The sequence below is a fragment of the Larimichthys crocea genome, chromosome VII (assembly GCF_000972845.2).
Source record: "Larimichthys crocea isolate SSNF chromosome VII, L_crocea_2.0, whole genome shotgun sequence".
Taxonomy (NCBI): Eukaryota; Metazoa; Chordata; class Actinopteri; family Sciaenidae; genus Larimichthys; species Larimichthys crocea.
Genome location: NC_040017.1, coordinates 6,211,494 through 6,230,928, shown reverse-complemented (window position 1 = coordinate 6,230,928; position 19,435 = coordinate 6,211,494). Strand labels below are relative to the sequence as shown.

General features: G+C 41.6%; 1 protein-coding gene across 3 annotated transcripts in view; it reads left to right on the top strand.

Moving 5' to 3' along the window:
* Positions 1–1,687: 1,687 nt before the first annotated feature.
* Positions 1,688–19,435, top strand: part of pik3cb (phosphatidylinositol-4,5-bisphosphate 3-kinase, catalytic subunit beta) — a 50,498-nt gene continuing 32,750 nt past the window's right edge. Inside the window, exons 1-2 of one of the 3 annotated variants that reach the window (XM_027280185.1) lie at positions 1,689–1,873; positions 13,626–13,705. The gene's annotated coding sequence lies outside the window, so the exon portion shown is untranslated. Of the gene's footprint in view, positions 2,042–13,625; positions 13,706–19,435 lie in introns of all 3 variants that reach the window. The other 2 variants (XM_027280183.1, XM_027280184.1) reach the window with 2 other exon arrangements.

The following is a 19,435-nucleotide window of genomic DNA, read 5'->3' as shown; positions in this document are numbered from 1 at the left end:
AGGCTTTTGTAAACAGAAGACACTTTGACACGTCACAGTTCAAAGCACAGGTATAAATAATAAAATGAATGATGGCTGAATTCCATTTAGCTGCTTCAGTCTCAGGGACCAGGTACCGTGCATGCTGACTCACTGTCACAGTTTACTGGGACACTTGAATAAAACAGAGCCATTGTTAATATTATTAATAACACCTGTGCTTTCCCCACTAAGCCAAAATGTCTGCTGTGAAAAAAAAGCCCATTGTTAGTTTCAACTGTTTAAGAGGGAGATGATTTTTGTGTGGTTAAACGAAGCAAATGAGTCTTGTCAAAGCAATGATTAGAGGGACGTTCTTAATGGGAAAGGGGTTGCTCTCTATGCCTTTAAGCAAGACACTCAACAGTGGATCTACTAGGGTTGAACTGGGTTGTGTCTAGCTGTCAGTTTGTGTGCACACAGTAATGAGCAGCTGTATAAGACACTGGACTTTACCAGAGTTACTGATTGATGAAGCATTGTTGTACAAATAAGGGGTTGTAAAACATCTCCCATAGCAACCAAAATGACGATCCCAATATCCGCTTTATATAATAAAAACATGATCCCATTTTGTTTTTTTTAAAACAATAACCCGATTGATCAGCAGAGGGCAGCAAAGCTCATCAGTTACTGCCACACTACACGCTATTACAGGCTACAACATGCAGCTTGTGTAAGCACAAGAAGCTGTTGAAGTCACCTCGTATGTTCCGTGGCTTAACTTTGTGCTTAAGGGTTAAATACAAATATTCTTAACACCCAAACAGACGTGTGTTATCATATATTGCGTGTAAGCGACTGTCATTCGCATGTGTGATACGTCTCTTTAAAAGGAGGATGAAAAATATTGTGTTTCCGGGTGGAATCACTGCTCAGAAGTTTGGTGGTATGTGTTGGTTGGAAGAAAGCCGGCTGCCCTCCATGCCTCAACCGGAGAACTGCAATCAGCTGCAGACAGACAGAGTATCACCAGAAGAGAGGAGATGTGCCCTTCACAATAAAAGCCTCTGAGAACAACAGCAGCCATATTAATCAAATGTTCAATCGTGCAATTTGTGTTATTGTATTGCGCACTAATGTTGTTAATTCTTAATATGTCACATTTGATTTGATTTGAAAGTGAACAGCAGAGTGATCTGGAAGCAAATCGGTTTACAGGTGTAAACCCAACACTTAGGTTGGTGCTGGACCTGGACCACAGAGCTCATAGACCTCATGGGGAGGCACCAGTTTCCAGTGTTGCAGTGGTTTATTGTTCAGACCAGGTCACTTATAATATAACAACCCGAATCGGTGTATGGGAGATTTGAGTTAGCTGAAGCGCAACAGAGAAATGCAACACATTAGATAAGAACTAGTTTCAGAGTGCTCAGAGTGCTGTGTATTTGTATGTGTGGAATATATCTATACTTTAAATACAAGCACCCACTATAAACATACCTGTATTATCTTTACCTGACATGGTTTAAAATCACTTTTAACCTAAACAAACAAACAAACAAAATAAGTGATACAACTGTCTTCTAGCAGTCAGGGTCAGTGGACCAACTCCAACAAACATGTGATCTGATGGTGATATTATCATTTCAAATCTTTATGCCCTAAATTCGTGCACAGTTTGTGTTTTAAAAAAGGTTGCCACTCGAGTGTGACACACAGTCTGTCTGCCGCCTCCTGCTTTTTTATTTTGAACAGACTGAGCGGAGGTCCTGCTTTTCTGTTCCTCTGTCAGGCTTGACGGCGGCGGTGGAGGGGACGGAGGGAGAGCAGGCGGAGAGAGGAGAAAGCAGCGGCGGAGCTTCACCTTCTGAAACAAACAGGAAGCCAGACCGCGCTCCTGTCCACCTGCGAGGTTAGTCCTGCGTAGGGAGACAGTCGGGCTGCGGGTCCTATCTGTCGCACACCTTCTTTCTTTTTCACGTGAAACTACTCTGCCGCGAAGACGTAGCAGCAACATTAACTTTCAGCTGTGTGTTCGCCCGGTACACGCTTCAACGACCCCGCACCACAGCGACTAAAGGTGAGTTGTTCTTTTTTAATGAGATTTATTTGAGCACCGTACTTTTTTTTCTTTTTCTTCTCACTCGCCGAGTGGTGACCTCACGCCAAAACTCCTTTCATCACTGTGTCAAATGAATGTCGCATTGCCTCGTCCACAGTCTTAAGCCTGCTTTAGATAACATTACTGAACAACATTTATAACAGCGACATTTAAACAGTTTAGTAGTCAACATTTAGATGAAATGAATCCGGTGTGATTGTTCACTCGGTTATTGTCATAAAGCAACGTTTACTGAGGTGGACTGTGGACGTGCGGCGGTAGCGACAGACTCAAAGCTGCAAATATATGAATTGTAACTGAGTTTTATAGTATAGCCGGACGTGTCAGGAGACCCTGTGGATCTATTAAAGACTCCAAACTAGTTTAAAGAGTCCCGGACTTGAGCCGCTGACCGAGACAGTAACAAACTCATTACATTTCTAAACTGAGTTTGTCCAGTGCTCCTCCATACGAGACAGGCTGTAGCATTCCACAGTGATTATACCTCAGCCGAGGTGAATCTGATGAGCTTGTGTTGTAATGTTGTTTTTGGACAAGACAGTGTGTGTTAATTTGACAACAATGACAAACACCCATTTTGCTATTTTAGACAACTTAAACTCTTCTTCTTATTTTGTGAGGTTAGTGCAATTTCCTTAGTGTCCTCGTCAGACGTTTTCACGCGAGCTACAATTTACATAGTATCATTTTTCTCTGACAGACAATCCTCATAATCTTATTCAGTGACCTCCGGGCTCCATTTTTACCAAACTCTGACCTATAAAGTCAAAGGTAGTTTGTAGGATCATCGGGACACACTACACTGCGTCACTGATGACGGCTGTGTCTGTTTCATCTAAAGAGGATGTGAAACTTCATTTTTTTTTAGTCAGCTTTTCTGCCATACCCATATTAATCTTTTGGTTTTATTTCATTCTTATCCGGATGTCAGTCGAGACTAAAGATCTTTGGTGAAGTTCAGCTGCTAGGTTAGGTTACACGATCCTCGTGGAACTGATTAATAAGATCTTTAATGAATCAACATTTGTAGATTAGTTTTACTGTGTTTGGGCGCAGTGTTTGTCCCATCCATCTGTCCATGTTGGCTTCAAATGTTGGAGACGAGCTTAGAATAATACACTTCTGACAGACAGACAGAAGTATTTGACGTGTAATGGGAGACTTGACAGTTAGGCTGCTTCTTTAGAATCATTTGGATTCAGGTTTCAGCACGTTTCAGCACCCTTTTTCTCAGTAAAACCAAAAGCAGACAAAACATGAGCCAAATTGTCTGTACAGTATTCCATGTTTCATACCTGCATATGTGGAAATTGTGACTGTTTTTTGTGTGTTCATCAAGCAAGAAGTCCTTCCACATCCTCAGGCTAAACAGGACCTCTCTCTGCTCTTCATTCAGGATACACCAATAGTAATGGTCGTGAAATGATTCATGAATCTGTTCAGTTTGATCTCGACCTCCGTACCTGAGTATCTGAGTCCCATGTGTGGCAAGAGGACAGCAGCTGCAGGAGTTTATATCACGAAACTTCATCTCACATCTTCATGAATCTGAAACATTTTTAATTATTTGGCTTTTTAGTTGTGTTAATGTTCAGACAGCGATGCAGGCATTTGAAGGTGTCTTTCTACACATCTCCACCTGTGCCGTCCTGCACATTTGATCACTCAGACTTGGATTGTTGATTGCAGAGAACGAATCTTAGAGAGCCACACAGCGCGTTACAAAAGAGGGGAGGAATTTCCCAAGACAATGAGCCAATACTGTTCATTTAGTTTTGTATTGGCATAGCACTACAACTTCCTGCTGCCCAGTCGAAGTATTTTATTTTGATCAGGCAATGGTCCTGGCTGCCCTTTGTTGGGCGGGGTCTGCTGTCAGGCCCCATCTGAGGTGAAGTTAGAGAACTCTGATAAGACTAACTGACGTCACTACACAGACATCAGCCAACAATGCAGCTATTTACTCCATGCCAGATTTAGTCCCAAAGCAGGCCTCTGCCGAGAAACTGGGCACAAGTGAAAGCAGAATTCTAAATTCTAAAGTGTCACAAAAAAAAGTTTTGCAACTGTGGTGATGTTCATGTCTCATAACATCGGCTGTACAGAGTTAAATATGAGCGTAAAGTGAGGTCATTTTCTGTGGGAAACGTCTTGTGCTTTTAGGAGTGAGCTACCAGAATGGTACCGGGTGTTTGGAGCTGAATTAACAAGGAGAAAGAGAACGGTGGATTGCAAAAGTGTTTCTGTGTTACTGGTCTCAGTGACCAACAGCATGGTGGAATGATGAAGTGAAGCTTAGAGCCTGTGGCTAATACAGCCAGGCCTACTTTACATGCAGCAGTGTGTTTGGTGTCAGTAATCAGAACAATAATACAGTTTGTTGTCGCAGCGTGTTTCACCACACTGAAAGAACATTAGAACACAACAGGCACACTGCAGCATGCAACTCAAGTACGGAGCAGTCTGCAAGTATTTGGACAGTCATATGTTTTTCATTGTTTTGGCTTCGCTCCACCGTATTGATTTCAAATTAAACGATGGCAGTCAGGTAAAAATGTTGACTTTCAGCTTAAAGGGTGGTCCCATCCACACTGAGTGAACAGCGTGGGAAGTCAACACTTTAATGTTTTAGTGTTTCATTTCAAATCCAACACGTTGGTGTACACTGTCATAATACTTACACACTGCACTGTACTTAGAACTAAATATACTAACGTAAGACAGAATGTCCAGGCTTTAAATCCAAGTACAGGATGAATGATGGAAAACTGAGAAAAGGTGGATTTTGCAGGCTTAATGTGGATAATAATTACTCGCAATGTGTTTACTGTCAAACAGGTTATGCATGTATTGAGCAGCATGTTACCTGACCAGCTGATTTTTTTTTTTTCCCTCTGACAAGTATGTTGCTTACCTTTTTTGAGTTCTTACTGACTTTGAATACAGCCAACGGTTGCTGGAGCTTTAAAAGGGATTATTTAACTGCATATATAGACTAAACAGTGGAGCGGCATGCAAGAAAATGTATTTGTGATTACACATAGAACACCTACATGCGATTTTCTTTTTCAAGAGACACACTTCTGCAACCCGAATTGTTCGTTCTGTTGTCGATGTCTTTGGAGTGAAACACCTGCGTGTGTTTATCACGTATTATTTGTGCCATTCCCCTCTTATCTTTGCTCTCTCCCTCTCTGTTCCTGTCTCTCTCTCCCTCCTCACTTTTAAAGTAATCACCCCTCATTACAGTGAAAGGCTTGTGTAACATCCTCTCAAAGAGTAGTATGAAAAGGAGCTGGTAGACGTGTGTGTGTGTGTGTGTTTTTCTTTTGTGTGTGTTTTTTTTTCCTTTTTTTTCAGTTTGTGTGTGAGCATGTTCAAGCTGGCTTTCACAATTTGTCTGCTAACTTGCACACTCACAGTTGTTTGAGCCCTGCAATCTCATCCGCTACCAGTACGGACCAGGAAAGGGAACTGTACCAAGTGTACCATGCTGTTTGTTCTAAAACTATACATACAAATGGAAATTGCCATCGTAAGAAATGTGACTGATAGTAAGATGAGCGTGGCTCCCTGGAATTCTCCACTTTACAGCAGAGCAGGCCGAGACCTGCCAAGGAATGCAGGGAAAGACAGCAGGAGAGGGACAGGGGGCTGGGATATAATGAACAGAGAGAAATGCCAGAGAAGGTACAGTGAAACATACCAGAGACAAATCCTAAATGAGATGCGTGGAGTATGAGTCTACACTGTAACATAAAAAACTATTGACTCCATTAAATTCTCAGTGATTCATTTGCATGCAGTGTACACACTCATCCAGCTTTGACTAAATAAATAACCAAGATGCCACTGGTGCAGTCAGGTGTGGTTAGAGACGAGTAAACACCTCAAATCAACTCATGGCTTGGCAGCATCCTTCCGCTAACCAACGACAATCTTATGTGAATGAAATTTGAAGAAAACCGACTCCAGTCAAATTGAAACATTACCGTAGGACGTGAGAACTCAACATGAGAGCTGCTACAGGTTTCCCTGTGTGACACAGACTCCCGTTACGGTGCATCAGCAAACCTTTAACTGGAATGTTAGAAAACAATTCAACAATTTCAAACAACTCCCAGTTATTCCTTTTATTTTCTCCAACTCATTGATTTGGTGTCATTCAGACTGTATTTAGATGATTAACATTACAGCTGATCAAATGTCAAAGAGGCATGTTGTGCAAGGTACAATGTCCAGTTAAAACTACAGCCAGACATGAGAAGCAAGTCATATGATTATGTGTAGTCTAGTTAATTATACACAAAGACAAGCACTGACACTGCTATAACAGTTATTGACTGTAGCTAAAAGAGCACTTTATTTCTCTGCAAAAACAAGCTTCGTGTGGTGGGACAACCTAATGACACCCGATCTGGGATCAGCTTTAGAGCACAACATTTTAACTCTGACGTCAGTTCCTTGAGATGGCAAAGAATTTGGGGTTATAATAAGGGTATGAAAACCCAGTTCATATAGATGTATCAGGGGCTATGGAGGTTTAGATTGTCTAACAACAGCTCAGTGTCTTTGGTTGCAGTGATGTGCAAAGCAAAGATAGAGTAGATGATGATGTTTTCTCACAGAAAAGCATCAGCATGTGACGACCCTCTGTTAAAACCCGCTCACTGATTTATTTATTTATTTATTTTAATTCAAACCATTTAGAAACATGTGTAACCTACTTTCAGGTGACATTTGAACGTTATGGCACAACAAAATTGTTGTCGTCTGCTGCGCAGTGGGGTTTTGTTTGAACCCACTGCACCTTCATGTAGACAGTATTTCTATTGTTACTGGAAAGAGCTACAACTGAATGGGACTGGACAGTTTAAACACACAACAGATGTTCCAAATAAAGTCTTTTATTTATTCTTTTTTTTATACAGGTATTATACAAGTTTACATGGTGCGTCTGAACCAAGCTGAACCTTTTAAAAGAAAGAACACGATGAATAATAAACACTTTGAAAGACAGAAAAAAAAAGTTATACTGATACGTTCATAATTCAGATTGTTTTTTCACTGGTTACAGTGGCCGTTTGCAGCTTGTCTTGCAGATACGGTAGCTTGATGTTGTAACCGTGGCAGGCCCGAGATGCAAAGATAGCGTCGGGTTCTACTGCCGCCCTAGGGGGCTCCTGCCTCTTCTCTGTAACCTGAGAGGGCAAAACCTCAGCCTCAAGTCTCTATGGCAACGGATTGTCACAGTCTCACATACGCACACTGTGTTAAGAGCATGCGCTGAGCCGTGTGATATTTACATGTTACATGTGCCAGTTACATACATATTGAGGTGCATTCACGTGCTGCAGTCATACCAGCAATCCTCCCACATAGCCACACATAACTGAACACTGCTTGCATTTCTATGCGTAAAAACATGTTTATGTACGTGTCAGTTTAGAGACTGCATAACAGCTGGAGTGTGGAACTAATAATATATTTTGTCTCTCTGCAACAAAATATATTTGTCTTTAGCTGAGTGTCTTTTGCTGATTGGTTATTGGCCCATTCTGTGTTGTCATTTCTCAACCTTATTTTACTACTTTTATTTTTTGTCATTGTTTGTTTTTCTTATCTGCTGTACAAGCTGCTGCCTCCGTGACCTCATCTGACACGTGTCTTATTTCTTTCATCATCTGGATTTGATACAGCCTGGTATGAGGAGTAGATGTGTCCTTTATAACGAGCTGGTCAGCATTCATCACACACAGAGTTTGGCACCATCTTCTCTCTGTTTCTGGCTTGTTTAGAGCAGAATATGTTTTTGACAAAGGTGTGATCACGCTTGCCCCCATGATGTCATTGTGTCCACAAGTCTGGACAGCATTAAGAGTTTATCTCTCTCAACCCTCTTTCCCTTCCTCCTGTAAAACTATATGACCTACGGCTGAGCTCAGCTAACTGCACATCATTGTGTTTCTGACTGTGTTGTAATTATGGTGTGACAGTTTTGTGTGTGTCTGTGTGTGTCTGTGTGTGTGTGTGTGTGTGTCTGTCTTCTGAGTGATCAGTGGTGCTATACTCCAGGCTGTGGCGGACCTTTGCTCAGTCAGGCAGCCGGAAGGTAACTGATTTACAGCGTCCGTGGGGGAACTTTTGAGCATACAGACACAGTCACACTCCACCCACCTAAGGGCAGCCTCACAATAGCACATAAAAATAGAGAATGAAGCAAGTAGCTAAATAAAGGGACACCAGGGAAGATGCGGGTATAGGCCATTGGTAGACTCAGAGATGCACTGATCGAAAGACTTCATTTAAAATGCTTCTAACTTTGATGACAGTAAAAACCTGTGTGTGTGTGTGTGTGTGTGTGTGTGTGTGTGTGTTTTCATGTTTTCTCTGTGATGGCGGGCTATAAACATCCCACTGTGCTAAAGAGTGTGGTGTATTGTTTTTTTTGTTTTTTTTAGAAATGCACTCACAGTGCTCTTTTGTTTACGGTGAGGCAGGGATGACGCACGGTCAAATGTAATGGCCCTTCAGACCACACTTGGTTTGGGTTTGAGTGCGTGAAATGTGTCTACTGGCGCATTCCTCTCGCATTCCTTTTGCATGTTTTGAGCTCATTACCTAAAACGTCTTCACTTGACAATTTCCAGACACGTGAAAAACACACAGTGAACATATTTCCTAACCCTAGGGTCAAGTTATTGCTAGTACAGTCAGAAGACAACAGTGCAGTCTCAGGGCCTGGAAAACCACCTGTTTACAATGGGAGCTCTCACCTGACCACCTCCAGTCTGGAGTCTGTTTATGAGAATGTCAAGGAGTGAAAGCATGCTCCCCCACCCCCAGTGACTGACCCACATGACCAATTGAATAAGAAATATAGGGCCTTTTGGCACTGTGTGTGTGTGTGTGTCTCTGTGTGTCTCTGTGTCTGTGTATTGCCCCAAGGTGAGGGGCAGTAAGAGACTTGGCTGCTGATGAAGCCCACAGTAAAATTTTGCATTTTTGCATTCTTCACATTCTTGTACCAGAGGATGGGTGGAGGAGAGGAAGGGTGTGTGTGTGTGGAGTGAGAAAGTCATATCAAAGTTAGATTTACACTGTGGTGTTTGTACTATTATAAGAGTGACAACAGTTTGTAGGAGAGGCTCTGAAAAAGTGTTTGTGTGTGTATGTGCAAGATTGAATCCTCACACTAGAAGCTAACGTCACTGTCCACTATTCTGTGCATTGTGCTGGAAATTGGTTTGTGCTCCCATCCCTCGGAAATCAGTTCACTTTGTCACCCCTGGCTGCCTAGACATTACTCTGAAAATGTCGTGGACGTAACTAACTACAACTGGACACTTATATTAAAGCTCTGCTGTGCGAAGAAGTAAATTAACAAAAAACATAAATGTTAATTATTTATGTCATTTACAACATAATGTATGAATGTTCTTAAACCCACAATCTCAGATTTTTTTTAGAATAAAGACACATTTAGGAGCTTTAAAGGTCCAGTGTGTCAGACTTTATTTACAGAATGCATCAGAAATGGAATATAATATGCCAGCGTTTCTCCTTCATGCTAGGAAGGAGAGGCGAGGGGTTGCAATCAGCAGCTACACTGCTAGATGCCACTAAATCCTAAACACAGGTCCTTTTAAGGCAGCTTCCTTCATTCTTCATTGAGTTCTGCAAGTAAACTATCACCAACCTTAAATAAAGTAAAACACAAGCCGAGCATCAGACTAAAAGCCAAAGAAACTCAGCTTCTGGTTTTGTCACAAAATGACTGAACCAACATGACTCATGAAACTCTTGCATTCATTAATGATATTTCACACTAGATTAATAATTTTATAGTTTTCACAGTTACAGCATGTCAGCTGTAGCTTTCAAAATAAGTTAGTGTAGCAGTAGTTTAGTGTAGCATTAGCGTTTACTGATACAGGTTGCATTTATGCTTTTTGTAATAACTTTTTGTAACTTGTAAGACTAACTCTGTTATATGAAGATAATCTCATATCACAAATGTTCAACTAATTCTGAATGATATTCCCGTCAGTAGATGAAGATGAAATAATGTTGAAGTGAGCAGTGACACTTTTTCCTATCAAGTTAGTGTCATGTTTTTTGTCCATTAATTGGAAAATATGTAATGAATTAAGTAATAAACTTAATCTACCATTAAACCCCAACAGCCATTAAAGTCAAATCTAATGACTTGACAGACCCCCCTGCAAAAACATCACCACGAAAGCACTCCTGACCTCTGTCTAGAACTCTAAATTTCTCTGAAAGTCACTATAACACACACACACACACACATACTTGCGTGGATCATGTGATGCTCTGAGCTGAATCCAGTCGGGGAGTAAAACATTGACTGTCTCTGGCCTGAGATTTTATCATAGTGTTAAACAGCACACTTCCTGGAACCGGTCATCTCGTGTGTGGTTTCACTGAGCGGTACGTCGAACTCTCAATCATTGTCAAAGCCCAGAAACCCAGAATTTCACTTCTTTCTATCAATTTATCCACAACCTCTGCTGTAAGGTTATAAATATCACTTTGTACATAAAATATTTGACTCACACACACACCACAGTTGTTTTTGTGTGTGTGTCACACCCTAGTAAACAAGATAGAGCATCTTAACCACTGGGGGAAAACAGGAAGTTTACTGGCCTCAATCAGAGTGTGTGCATTGCGTGTCGTCAGTGTGTATGACTTCACTGTGTGTTTTTGCCTACAGTATATTTGTTTACCATATCACTCACTTCACATCTCGGTTTCCATAGTTACAGTTCTTCGAACTGTAGGCAGATGGTACTGATCGAGAGGCCTATAGATCACCTCGAGCACTCTGTCTGCACTTACAGAGGTCATGCTCTTTCCCTTCCTGTTTCATCCGTATGTTGTAAGCCACAGCGCTTTAGGTTGTATTTAGAGTTACAAGATAAAACTTTGGAGAGGCTCAACATAGCCAAACACGCACTTGACCGAGGTGACACATAGTTTTCACAGACCTCGTCAGAATCACCACTACTTGCACAGGGCTCCCCACTAAGGCTGGGAACCAGGCATGATCAGCTTTTGGTTGCCGGAACTTGAAAATATGGTGCCCGTTTTATGTTTTAAGATACTAACTTCTATACTACTATCATCATAATGAAAGTCACATGACATAAAATGTTTAAAAGCGTTGAGTTAGCAAACAAAATTCTGTCTAGTTTATGTTTTTTGATTAGTGGATAGTTTCACACCACAACAACTTTATTTGCTTCACCATTGTCTCTCCGACATACGCCTGTTAGTGAGAGATCCCGTGCAGTGTTGACTGGTTGTTATTTTAGGGTGCACATGTTGCTCTCTGCTGTCCCTATTGCAACTGATGGCAACCAAAGGTCAAGTGCTTGGTTTCCAGGTTCTCAGTTGTCAGTGGCAGCAGGGTAATGGTTCCTGTTGAGCCTTGTTACAAAATAGTAAATACCTGATTGTGCAGGTTCAGTTCTTTTCAGATTCTTGTGTGTTTTGTGCTTTTTGAAGTCAATGCTTGTTAGTGATTGTCAAGGGGCTCTGTACTGAAAGACATCAAATTCAAATAAAATTTTATTTGTGTAGCCCAAATTCACAAAACACATTTTGCCTCTGAGGGCTTTACAATTAGTACAGGGAGTGACACCGTGCAAGACATGGGTCCTTTTGTCGGCTGACTGATAACTCAAATGTTATCTGTGTCAGACTTGCACTGTGACTGGCGCCCGATTCCTTGTCAAACCACTGCTGTAGATTTAGGGGGCTTACAGAATATGGCAGAAATGTAATAAAGTATACATACATGTGTTTTCACTATCACCTAAAAAATAGGAATTGTTTTTGTTACTTTTAAAATGAGGAAAGCGTACACATTGACAGACACAGATATATTGTCTTAGAGTGATTCAGAATGATTCAAGACGCTGAGCTAACCTCCCCTCCTGCATCACCCTGTGACCAGCTCACTGTACTTCATCATGTTTATTACACAGCTACTTAGTCTAGAAATCAATAAATTATGTCAATTTACTAGGGATGCACCGAAATGAAAATTTTCGTCCGAAACCGAATAAAAATTAAATGGTTGGCCGAATACCGAAACCAAACCCAAATATGAAATGCGGTTGTTAAATCTTTCACTATTTTTTTACTACTACATAAATAGCCTAGAATAAATTTGTAGACATGTTTTTTCAAAGGAAGTAAATGTTTATTTAATATCCTTCAAATATTCCAGTAGAATTTCCAGTTAGTATAACTATTATTTCATTTATACTGTTAGAAAGTCCATGTTGTTTTAATCACTATTCATTTGTTCTTGAAAGAAATAGTATTTAGTTTTATTATATTTCCGGTGAATTTCCATTTTTCCCATGTTCATGAACGCATCATAGTCAATCCGACGGTCATTGAACGCACCTCACGTGTGTGAGACGCCGTAATGTAGAGAGAAGTTTATAGCTTCGCTAAAGAGCAGTGTATGATGTATTTCTTGCCTGTCTTTTTCCTATATCCTGCATCGTGGGTTTATTGTGTGTGAATGAGAAAAGAATCAGCAACCCTGGCCAGATCACCACGCACGTTGTTTCATTGCGTCAATTGCGTCACGCCACTATTCGGCTTTACTATTCGGCCACTTCACCGAAAGCCGAAATGCACTTTTGGGCCATTTTCGGCCGAAAGTTTTCGGTGGCCGAATTTTTGGTGCATCCCTACAATTTACTGATTTTAAAATGATTTTATTAATTTAAAATGATTTTATTAATTTAAAATGATTGAATTGTGAATCTATGATCAGAATTGCACCCAGAGACGAACTTCCTTTTGCCACTTCAGATCAGTAAAACTTTTATTTCGGGTACTCAAAGGGATCCAACACCTTGTAGATGTGATTCAGACTCACTGATTATTTACCTTCTGTACTGTCAGTGGTTGTTGCATGCAATCGTTTTTTAGAACCGATAAACATGACTGAGACACTGACACTTTCAGAGGTTGCTATGATACATGTGCTTGTTGTTTACTGTCCAGATGAACATTGTTGCACAGGCAATATGTCTCCTCAGTGATTTCTAAACTTATCTCCACAATGACCTCGAGAGGAAGGAAAATGATTAGGTATCACAGAAAAGGGAGGCAGAGGAAATGGATGTAAGAAAAGAGGGGCAGCGTAGAGGGGTCAGAAGGGGCACTCTGCTGAGTGCGCTGTACTTTCTGTTGTCTTATCTCGAATGACGGGGACAGCTGGGGCCTCTTTTGAGAGTGTGTGTTTACATCAGGTGACGCTGCAGACTTGTGTTTGCTGCGCAGACTAAAACTCGTTGTGCTCTGTTTTTTATTCTGTCTTAAATCAACAACTTATAACAACTTCACAATCAAACTCAAAAGATCCAACTTGTTTAACTTTCTCACCTTCTTCTTAAACACAGCATGAATGCACACACACACACACACACACACACACACACACACACACACACACACACCTAACAGTTTATTCTGTCCTCTTAACCATCAGATGCAGTGTCCCAGCCGCTATCCAGACACCCCCAGCAAGGCACAGAGGCTCAGGAAATAAGAGACTTTAGGAAACAGCAGGTAAAACCTCTGTCTGTGTGTGAGAGAGAGACAGCATGCTGTATCTTGTAATCATCTCGACCTACTTAACTTGTGATTCTGGTGTGTGTGTGTGTGTGTGTGTGGGAGAGGTGGAATGGAGCGCTGACTTGGCTGGAATCTGGGAGAGTAGGCCTCGTCCTGACAGGCGGGGAATGTGTGGAAGTCAGCCAGCGTGCTTGCTTTACTGTCATGTCAGAGATCAGTGTTACGCCACCTGAGTCCACTCTCACTGCATCATCTTTAATGTATCCCATCCTCCTGTGTGCTACAAAACAAAGTGGATCCTGCGTTGTTTCCTCGTGTGCCTACAGCTGGATGTATGAAGACCATCAGCGTCTTTTGGCTTTCATAATCGTCTCTCTCTAGTCAACAATGTAAATGTGCTACTTCTTTATATAACAGTGTGTAGCTTGTGCTTGAAATGCTGTGCAGCAGCACTGCATACATATGTACAGGTGTGTGTGCACAGTGTATATAGAGGCTCTTCGCCCTTACTGTAGTTGCCCAGTGAGCTAATGAGGCGGCCCTTTTTTTAGAACAGATATGGTAATTGGATGACTGGCTATGTCAAATTAACCATTAAAGTACTGAACTCTATGCTCTCATCACTACTGACCCAATTTGTCGTCACAATTTTATCTGCAGTTAGTGTTCTGCGAGAGTAACTTTGGACTGTTTGTTGGAAAAATTGAGCAACTTCTCTCCACTTTATAGGCCAAGGGATCGGTCAATTAATCAAGGAAATAGTGGGTAGATTAATCAGTAATGAAAATAATCGTCATTTGTGGCCCACAGGTGTCCCTACCGAGGCATGTTGCAGTTTTATTTCCTGCTTCTCTTCACCACAGTGGCATGTGTGCCAGCTTCTGGAACTCACAGAGCAAACATTGTGTCAACCTCCTCCTCTCAGATGTAATGCTCTGTAAATGTGTCCGTACAGGTGCAGCTTTGGCAGCCAGGAGCTTGAAACCCCCATTTTCCTGCCGTCAGTCAGTGCCAGTGGCCAATAACCAGCAATAATCAGTACAGACGCCTCCCACCTGCGCTCTCTGTTTGCCCCCTTCTCTCTTCCTTCACTCCTACTCAAATGTGGAAAAAAATAGCTTGATCCAATTACTCATGCTGTGTTCTGTCTCCGATGATCTTCCCACCAACACGGCCATATTATCACCACGGAGCAGAGGGAGTTTAAGTGGGAACTGCAAGATCATCACACAGATTCTCATGAGGAGCAGCTCCGCTGTTTTTTTCCTTTTGACCTTTCAAGTGTTTTTTCTTCACCTTTTCTTAGTATTACCATTAAATTGTGTGCTGAAACCCTTTGCATCACAATCCTAGGAAGCCCTGCCCTTGGGCTCATTCTTAGGAGTGTGTTTGGGTGGCATTGTCTGTATGGCACTGACCGTTTTCAGCTGGACAATAGAACGTGTACTGCTGCAGTTCACTAATTATAGATGGAGAGTATAAAAAAGCAGTTTACTTGCATGCTACATGATATTTTTCCGCCTGCAGTCACAAGACATGCATTTGTGTGTCTGTCTCAAAGATAATAATATATCTGGCATTGATTCTCGTGGGTAACATTGGCTTGTGTGTGCTATATTAATAGTCAAACAGAAATGGACGCGGTGGCAGGGCAGCGTGTTTGTGTTGTAGAGCCGAGCCGCCCAGACAGATGGATGGATGTATAAACTGGAGAGGCGGACATCAGCGTGTCATTTACAGCAGCTAAGTGTTCCCAGCAACCCAGTCACCTCTATAGTGCGATGACAGCCGGAGCCAAGAAATGTCTCCCATTTCCAGGCTTGTGTGTGAGCGTGTGCCATTCAGTGCCAATGTGTGGTCCTTTGTTTATGAGGGAGATAAATGGTGGTTTGGCAAGATGCTGGGAGACCAATACTGAAAAATCGGCAGTGAGTGTGGGAGCCATCCCCGCTACATTGACGGCAGCTCAGTGTTATTTTTGTCCGTCTCTTTCCAGTCTTTCCACTGTTTCACAATATAATCAGCAGCTGCGGTGCCGCGGAGGCTGTTTGTGACAAGCTGGGATTTTCTCTAAGTCTATTTTCTAACTTCCCACTTTTGAAGAATCTCTCGTCGCAGTGACTTGTGCTTCTCACAGTGACCTCAAACGACCTCTCAATCAGCTCTGTTGTTCTTCGCTTGTAAATGATGGTACTGTCTCTATGCAGAATAGCAGCGACGCTGCAGAGGATTGTTCCAGACAAACGTTGTCCTTAAAATAATGGCAAAAGTGACAATAGTACATTCTATGCATCATAAATATAGCTCAAGCAATTACACCAGGGGCATTCAAATTGTGAGTCATGTCCCCCCGGGGGGGAGAGCTGCAAAGGGAGACGGGGGTGTGTGTGGTGGGAGAGACGTGAGACAAAGATACTGCATGAGGTTAAAGTGCATGCTTGTGGTCTAAAAACAACAGGAAGTCAGTTGTTGTAGTTTGCTTCTATGATTTGGCTCATTTATCAGCACAGTCAGCAGTGGTCATGGAGCCAGTCAGTCGACTGCCTCAAATCATACTTCCTCCATTTTTTTCCTCAGAGTATTATGGGAACTGGAGTTTTAAAACGTAGAGCACAAAAGTGATTTTTCAGTTTTTTAAGTTGCTCTGTCAACATTTTGATATCACCGAGGCTGTGAATGAGGCTTGTTGTTTTAGGGATTGATCAAAAGAAAAATGAATGTGCATTTTGATAATAAATTTTAAAAAATTAAAATGAAATGAAAATGCCAAAAAACAATCCTTTGTTCTAGCTTCTTAAATGTCAGTATTTTCAGGTTCTTTGACAGTGAGCTGACTGTTTAACATTTTATAGACTGGACAGTTAAATTATTCATTTGTAAAATAATTACCAGATGAATCAATAATGAAAATGCTTCTTAGTTGAAGCCCTAAAGTAAACATATTTGGGTTCTGTGAAGAAGCAATATTAATGTCTATTTTCTGACATTTTGTGGAACAATGGATCAATTAAAAAGTAATATGTAGTGTCAGATTTTATTAATAGTCAAATAGATGAAGTCATTAATGTGCATAGAACAATATTAACCTGCAAAACAAAACAAACATCCTTAATGATAGCTGATCATTATTTCCTCTTTGTCAGAGTTTCCAAGGAGGGCTTCCTCTGTCCTCTTTTAAAAAAGAAGCTGTTGTATGAAATGGAACAAAGGCTATTCCTTATGTCGTCCTCCTCATAAAACAGCTGCTCGCGCACGATCCTGCTCGACATCAAAACAGGACGAACCATAGCAGCCAGCTCCAGCCAGCCTGAATATCGTGGGAAATCATTGGACGTCGAGGCAAAAGGGTGGAGCTCAACCGCTTATTCAAATAGTCAGTTTATAGGGAAGAAACGAGGAAGTGGCACATAATATAGTATTAAAAATAGATAATCCGTTTTTGTTTGCATGACATCGTGTATTTATAGAAGAACAGGATTTGTCTTGAGAACTGCCCATCTCTGCACTGCTTCATTGTCAAGAGCAGACAAAGCAGAAAAGAAAACCTTTGCAGCCTGTGTGGTTATGTGTGTGTTTTTATGTCCTTTATTTCCTCTTTCTCCGAATCAGATTGGCAAGGCAGAGTTTGCATACGTGGGTTTGTTTTCCCTGCGAGGCTTCCTTGTGCCTGTAGTGTGTGTGTGTGTGTGTGTGTGTGTGTCAGAGCTTGCTTTGAATAATCACCTGTGGCTGTGATGTGAGTTTGCATAGTTTTCAGCTTTTCAGTAAATGCATGGTAAACATCAGTTATGTTTGGGTGCTCTGCCGCACATCTGCCAGGAAAGCTGCTGTATGTGTACTGCAGCAAGGCCGGCCACTGGCATAAGCAAGCTACGCGGTTGCTTAAGGCCACAACTGATTGGACTCGCTCCTCACTATGTATGGTGTTGACTCACCCAGGGGCTTCCAACTCTCACACAATGACTGTGAAACCCACGCAATTTTCCCTTTTCATATGCTTTCACGCCACATGTGCATCAACCTACAGATTCATATTTGTCGCTTTCCTCCTGATAGTCTGCTGCACAGTGCTGCTTGTTCGTCCCTCTGGTCACAGTTATCAGTTATCAATTCGATTTTGAACGCGCCACAAAGCTGTGTTGTCATTTTGAGACTCTGTTTGTAAAGTTTTGTCAACATGTGAGAACGTGTCTGACACAGAGAGTCTCCTGCTACATTTGTGAAATAACGACTCAGATCTGCGCTTTGTCCAGAGTATATTTGTGTAAACGGCTTAATTCAGCATCTCTCCCTCTCCCCTGGCACCATGAGTTACTATGGTTACAGAGATGCCCTGAAACCTTAGAATAATTCTGAGTAAAGTCATGAATCTAGCCTGATTGTTCCTCAATGCTGAAATCTTGTAACATAATAATATCTATATAATATCTTATAACATAATTGTACATGACAATCAGAATCAGAAATACTTTAATAATCCCAGGGGGAAATTACCCCTGGGACTATTAAAGTATTTCTGAAATATCTTCAGTATTTCTCACGCCCCAAAGCTTCTCCCTCATGAAAATGTAGAATTATGTATGGTAAACTGTCCTGTGTGCAAATCATCATCATAGTTATCCTCCCTCTCATTTATTAGACAGATCCTCTGGTTAATATGTTTATTTGGCTGCAAACATGTCAGACATTTGAAGTGTCTTTGTAGCCTTCAGTAAATATTCAGTTAGCATGTTAATAAATGAGAAAAATCTGACAAATCCAAATAAAACGCAGCCAAGAACTCTTTCTCTCTCTTCTTTTTCTAGGTATTTTTTTTAACTTTACTAACAACTAGTTTGTTTGTTTTCTGGACAAAATGATCCTGCAGGCTGCTCAGTCTGTGAACAATTTGTTTTTTTTCCCCTTCATTTACTTTTTACATAATGTTACTGTTGTTTCCGTTTTCCAACCCTCGAAGACGGTTTGCGGTGTGTTTTTTTTTTTTAGGGTCACAAATGAAATCATGCTTAGGGCCACTAAAAGCCTAAGGCCAGCCCTGTACTGTAGTATTGACTTTAATCAGATGTGCTTAGGCTCATAGACACAGCTTATTTACATGTGTAGACCCCCCCCCTGTGTGTGTGTGTGTGTGTGTGTGGGCGGAAGCTACTGAAGGTGTGAGTAAGCAGCCTGAAGCTACAGATCTCACACCGCAAAATACAGAAAATAACGTCAAGTATAGTTGTTTATCGTAGGAGGGCACTGGGTGACCAGTGCCATGTGACCCCATTGCCCCCTCCAGCCTCAGTGTTTTTTACTGGAGTTCAGTGTGTGTGTGTATTGGTCTGTGAGGCCGAGCTGGTGAGCCTTTGTTTGCGTGTGAGAGTGAGAGAGAGAGAGAGAGAGAGAGAGAGATTGTAAGTGGGGTGGTTGGTTGTGAGGGCTGATGGGGGCAAGGGCATTACAAGGGCAGTGTTTGTGCAGGGCACGGGACTGTCCTCGATGGCACGCACGCACACATACAGACACGCACGCACACTTGCCAAAAACAGAGGCTTATTGTGGACACCCAGCCCAGTTGGGTCCGCGCACTACAGTCACACATTGTATCACTCTTTGCCTCTTCATCTCTTCCTTTCTCTTATCTTTCTCTCTTTATCGGTCACAAATGTTAGGCTACTAATTATCTTTCTCTCTTTATCGGTCACAAATGTTAGGCTACTAACGTTACTAATGCTGTTAGGC